At 34.7% G+C, this 6,411-nt stretch overlaps 1 long non-coding RNA gene across 1 annotated transcript; it reads left to right on the forward strand.

The window, feature by feature from the left end:
- The first annotated feature begins 623 nt into the window (after positions 1-623).
- Positions 624-4,929, forward strand: LOC139082655 (uncharacterized). Its single transcript, XR_011538862.1, has 4 exons — positions 624-688; positions 2,820-2,843; positions 2,932-2,973; positions 4,903-4,929. It is a non-coding gene; the product is annotated as an uncharacterized lncRNA (long non-coding RNA).
- The last annotated feature ends 1,482 nt before the right edge of the window (positions 4,930-6,411 follow it).

Here is a 6,411-nt window from a genome sequence, read left to right on the forward strand (position 1 = left end):
CCTACTGGGAAAAGAAGTTGAATTTGTAAGTTTGAAAACCTTGTGGATTTGTTTATAGCCACAGATTAGAGATTGATCTGGCTGGAAGGGATCTTAGAAGTCACGCAGTCAAGTCCCTTACATTAGCTGTGTTCAGTGAGACCCAGTGATGCTCAGCGGTTGTGAAAGCATCAGCAGGCAGCCCAGGGTCCAGCCAGGATTAGCAGGACACCTGATGCCCAACCAGGGTATTTCTATCTGCTACTTCTTAGGAGGAACCAGGCTGCATTTTGGCTGGCCTGATCTGATTTTAAAAGAGTATTCCTGTTGTATTTTGTGTTTCTGATAGTCTTTCTTCACAAAATGCCTGTCAGTAGGGATTAATCCTACAAATGGACTATATTTGAACCTTCTACATTTTAGCAAATATGGCTTTACATTATGTCCTTTGAATGACAACAAGGAAATGGCTCTTTCAAAATAAATTGTGATGTTTGTATTCATGAGCTTCTTAAAATGCATCTGCTTTTATTAATTTTTAGTTTTCAGTCTCCATTATCTGGTATAAAGATAATAATAGATAAATGTCAGATTGTGTAATTTTTAGAAGGCAAAATCTATTGTTGATTTTCTGTATGTTTTTCAGGACCAAGTAACCATGAAGTTCTTCATTATTACCTGCCTTTTGGCTGTTGCTCTGGCAAAGCATGTAAGCATAATGGGGCACATGATACCCATTCTTATTTAAATATATGAGTGCACCGTTTACTATATGCAGAGGATGCAGGCACAGGCAGCAATGAATAGAAACAAAGTATGTAAACTTTTGACCCACAATCAAAGATAGTATTGACTCTATCTTACACACAATGTGAAGAGGAACAAACTTTCTATGAAGCTTATTCACTGTAGTGTTGGAGAAGCTATAGTTATAGGAAGAAAGAGCTAAATTCCCCTCCAAAATATGTTGGAATTTTCTAGAAGAGCTATTCCCTCTCCCCAGCATGTCTCTGGAATTGTAAGCCAGTCCCAGCACTGTAGTTTCGGATTCCAAAGTCAGCTGTCAATGAAGTGACAGAATTTTATTATTCTTGATAAAAAATAGCTCAGAAACCATGAAGATAAAATACAAAACAAGGACATGTGACAGAGGACATATTAGTAGATCTGGATTTGAGCGATAACTTTGTAAATTATTCACTAAATAAAATAATGAAAATGTAGTAATAATATTTATGTCACAAAATAGTGAGTATGTAACTAGGTAATATATACAAAAGTGCTTTGTCAATGTATATATATATATATATATATACACACACACACAATTTACATATATATTATCTATTTAATTTTAATCTATCAGCTTTACTATCACCATTGTTCTCAGTGGAGCTCACACACCCACGTCGCTCCCACCCTGACATCTCACTCTCTCAGAAGGGCAATTTGACTTGCGGTGCTCAGAGCCTTTGCTAGAAGACATATCCCTGTGACTAAGAGATACATACAGACAGGCATTTGTGCCATCTTACATTTGTAGTCAATTTTAGAATAAACCTAAAGTAGGAATTCTATTCCTAATATGAACACGTTTGTTAAAAAACAACAGCAGTGCTTCAGTTAGCAATATTGCACAGGATCAATGGTTTCTTTTCTCTTAAACTACACTAGACATAACCACTCTCTTCTCCTTCTTTGTATTGAGAAGATGGCCTCAATCATTCCTTTTAATACACAGGATTACTCAGGTAAAAATAAGGAGGTGCCGCTAGCAAGTAATAGATCAGGATATTCAAAAGGACATGTGTCACAGTGTTCCTGGGAACTGAAGAGTGATGATATCATTATTTTTCGATTGTATTTGAAATTGAAATAAATTTTTAAATGAGGCCCTATTCTACTATATTTCCCCTAGAAAGAACTTAAGAAAAATTTTTTTGGCTGTTAAATAGTAGAGGGAGAGATTCACCTTAACATTTTAAATGAGGCATAAAAGATAACGTTATGTGGATTTTTGTTTTTTATATAGGAGATAAAGCACGTCTCCTCCAGTGAGGTAGGAACTTTATTATGAAGACAATTCCCGGCACCTAATTCCGCACAGTATGTTCTGGGTTAATCATTCTCGTTTTTGTGATCAAGAACACTAGAGCTACAGCATCGTGGAAAATTTGAAATTCAATCATTGCTAAAAAATTTGAGGGTAATAAATCAAAATTTTGCATCCAAACATTCTAAGATTGGATCTGTATGCTTTTTCACTTGCTTCTCCACTAGTCATCCAATAATTGTGGTGTTAGGACAGGGGTAACGGTGAGCCCTCAAGAGCTTGTGAAGGTGATGACAGGAATCCATTAGAGCTCCTTCTGGAGTGAGGGACTCAAACCCATCTGAATCTATATTAGGTGCTAATGTCTAGATGTCTTCTTGTCCGTGGGTGCATAACAGATGCCCAAAGCTCCTTCAGTGTTGCCCAAAGAATTACCATGTTCTCCTGTTGTATATTTCATTTAAAGATCAGGGAGGAAAAAAGAAAACTGTGCAGAGGACAAATAAAATGTTCCTTCCCTCTTTGTTATTGGAATTTGCAAAAATGTTGGAATTGGGTTATCACATAAGAAATTGAAAATGCAGAATATGTCACTTAACTAGAATATAATGAGTTAATTATTTGGGAGAATAAAATTTTAGGTCAAATTCACTTTCCTTCAGGCAAAGGCTAAGTATTTTATCTCAAATTACTGGATGAAGAGTATGGATTGCTACTTCCTTGGGTAAGATGAATAAATATTTCATAAATATGTATTAAAAGTGCATTATCAATTTCTTTTTCTAAGGAATCTACCAATATCTCCCAAGAAGTAAGTCATAACTTCTTACATTAAATTCATTTAAAAGTAATTTTTAATTTTTATATTGCTATGAAATAAATATTATTTGTTTTTTCAGAAATATAAGCAGGACAATAATGTGGCCTTCCAAACCAGCCAGGTAAAATTCATATTACTGTCTTCTTGTTTGATAAATAAGATATATTTTCTATCAATTATGTTATTTTCCTATCTGTGCATCTGGGTATTGTTTTACATCTCTGAATCTGAAGTAGGTGATGTTTTCACTGTCTTAACTGCTGTAAAATAATGTGCAAAGGATTCCAGGAGCACATATTTGTGGTCTACTCGTGACCCAAGTTTTCAAAGTGCTATCTTTCTGAAAGGAGTTTTTATTTGTGGTCCATCACCTTCCTTTCTGAGACCCTATTCAGGACTTTTTGATACACCATTTTATATTTTATAACTATCATTTTATGCCAAAAAATTTTATACATGAATTACAGAAAAGTTTATTTCTCTAAAATTAGGACTTAAATCAGCCCCGATTTTGTTCATTTTCAGGAGAAAATTTCCTCCAATTCCTGCTAGATATACTATCTTGATTTGAAATATGATAATAATGTGTAGTATAATATTGCTCTGAGTAAAATTACCCTAGATGAGAAAGGCACTCAATATCAACACATTGATATTTCCAATTTGGAAATCAGGACAAAACATGCACTGGTCCTACTTTGAAAAATAATTCAATGGAAGAATATTTATTTGAATATGAATCAAGTAATCCACTAAATACTTTCCCTCTTAGTTCCCATGAAGAATAGAGACCTTAGTCATTTCCTGATTTTAGTTAGGTAAGCTAAAAGTTAATATTATTCTCAAAATTTACTCTTTTAAACAAATTTTTTTTTAAGATTTTTTTATTTTGACTTTTTCTCCCAAAGCCCCCCCCCGGTACATAGTTGTATATTCTTCGTTGTGGGTCCTTCTAGTTGTGGCATGTGGGATGCTGCCTCAGCATGGTTTGATGAGCAGTGCCATGTTCACGCCCAGGATTCGAACCAACGAAACACTGGGCCGCCTGCAGCGGAGTGCGCAAACTTAACCACTTGGCCATGGGTCCAGCCCCTAAACTTAAATTTTTTTAATGCAAACTGCAAACCTTCTATAATCACTTCCTAAATTTCTTTCTGTAAAATCTACCACATTTTATGACATATATTTTTAAAAATACATTAAAATAAGTGTATAGTTATTAAAGTTAAAAACAATGTGTATCTATGTACAATCTAAATGAATTTTGATATCGATTCATTCATTCAACAAACATTTACTGAGAAAGAAGCATACTGCAGACACTATTCTAGGCCCTGGAATACAACATTGAACACAACAGACCAAAGCCCTCCCTAATGGTGCTGACTGTTCAGTTTCCCACCATTGCCATATTTGTTACCAATTGAGAATTTTTGATCTGATTAATATAAACACATAAAGTGAAAGCAAATTCATCATTATGCTTCCATCTATGTAAGATGGGTTTTCTCTTTATATTGAGTGGAAAATATAAACAATTTGTGGGGATAATATATCCAATTCTTTTTAATTAGAAAAGAATAGAAGGATAGATGAAAAGGTGAGACATTTTTGTTCATAGGAACTATATTTAATTGACAATATTTATACCTAAAATTAAACATTAATAGTAGCCTATAGACCATTTCTCTTTTAATAAAACAGAAAAATTTATTTAAGGCTAAAAATTATCCTTTGACCCTGCCTATATTATTTTTATACCCATAAATTTTCTCATTCTCATAAGGGAGACACTACCATTGAAACAGTAGACAATGCTTATCCTTCGCATTTGATTTCAAAGGGTGGTTACAGTAAGTAAATATGAAAAATGAATGTATTGCTTTTATTTCAGTCCTTCTTTTGACATTTCATACTAATGATTAAGTAGGTAGTTAACACGGAGCATATATAAAGTAACTACTGTTATCCAAGGTATAATGCTGAAGATTCAGTTTCTTCGTGTCACCAGCTTTTAGGATTATGTATTATTATTTTCTAAATTTCTCAGGAATCTTCCAGCGGTTCATCTAGTGAGGTAAGATACTGTTCCTTTTAAAGTCAAAAACCTATTTCAGAAATAGCAACTTTCCATTAATGTTATACAATACTTGGATACTTCTTAGCAAATCCACATCTAAATATTCAAGGGAAGTAATGAGAAAACCACACACTTGACTCACAATCATTTCTTGGTGGCTGAAATCCACGATCTTCCTATGAAGCATTGTTTATTCTACCCTGTTCTCTCTGAAAATGTGTATGTAACTTCACAGGAAATTGCATCTTAAATCAAGCCAGTGCCAAATCAAGAGCTTGACAGTTACATTCACCATAGCTACACTTTGGAAACCCTCTCAATATCATTTAGAGGAGCAGTTCTCAAAGGGTAGTCCCCAGATTAGGAATATCAGTAGGATCAGGAAAAGTATGAGAAATACAGATTCTCAGGCCTCACCCAACACCTACTGAATCAGAAAGTTTGAGGTGGAGCTAAGCTATCGAGTTTTAGTTTCAGTGAGGCCTCCAGGGGATACTGATGCACATTAAAATTTGAGAACTACTTTTAAGGGGGCTGAATGAGGGTTTGGCTTAGGAATCATGTAGGTCACCAGAACAAGAAACATCTGCCATGGGGGAAAAAGCCACAGTGTGAGCATGTTCTGAGAGAGCAGAGAGGATCATCATGGGTCTTGTCCAGAGCCTGGTGGCCTTGGGCAGCACCTGGATGCTCCCCACTCAGTGCCTTAAGAAGCCTGCCTTCTCCTTTCTCCAGTCCTCAGTCTCAGAGACAGGCTGAGAGTCTCAGGCCATGTCTGTCATTTTGACAAAGAGCATACAAGGTTTCCTTTGCCACACACCATGCAGGTCAATTTTGATCACCTGCCTACACTCTGTCAGCGTATGAAATGGTTGAGGCAATTTAGGATTGATAATGTCTTTGAAATAAGACATATTTTTTGTCACGTTATTGTGTTGACACAAAGTAAGAGAGGGTTCTGAAGATAAATATTTAACTTAATTCTTAATAAATACTTGATTTCTGAGTGCTAGTGGCTTGGGCTCTGAATGTTCAATTAATTGCCCCTAATTTTCCCTAAAATTATTTAGAGACAGTTACTGCTATACCGTTTAAGTAAGGCTATTTCTCAATTTGTTACTTTAGGAAACTACTGACAGCCTCACTGACGTAAGTAATTACCATTTTAATAAAATTAGTTCAATATAATTAAGTAATGTTTTTATTTTGCATTTCTCTATGTGCTTTGTTTTTTAACAGAAAATTGAGCTGACTAAGGAAGAGAAGCTCTACCTAAAACAGCTGGTAATTTTTCATATAATTTATTACTTCAAGTTAAAGAATATGTTTTATAATTCAACTCTTTCTTATCCCAAATGATTACTTATCATTTCTTAACAATGAAATGTTTAACACCAAGTTTATGACAAAAATCACTTTTTCCCTTTCTGCTGTCATATGTAAATATTATCTAAACAAACAGACCTGGAGTTAGCTTTT

This window comes from Equus przewalskii, chromosome 3, assembly GCF_037783145.1.
Source record: "Equus przewalskii isolate Varuska chromosome 3, EquPr2, whole genome shotgun sequence".
Lineage (NCBI taxonomy): Eukaryota > Metazoa > Chordata > Mammalia > Perissodactyla > Equidae > Equus > Equus przewalskii.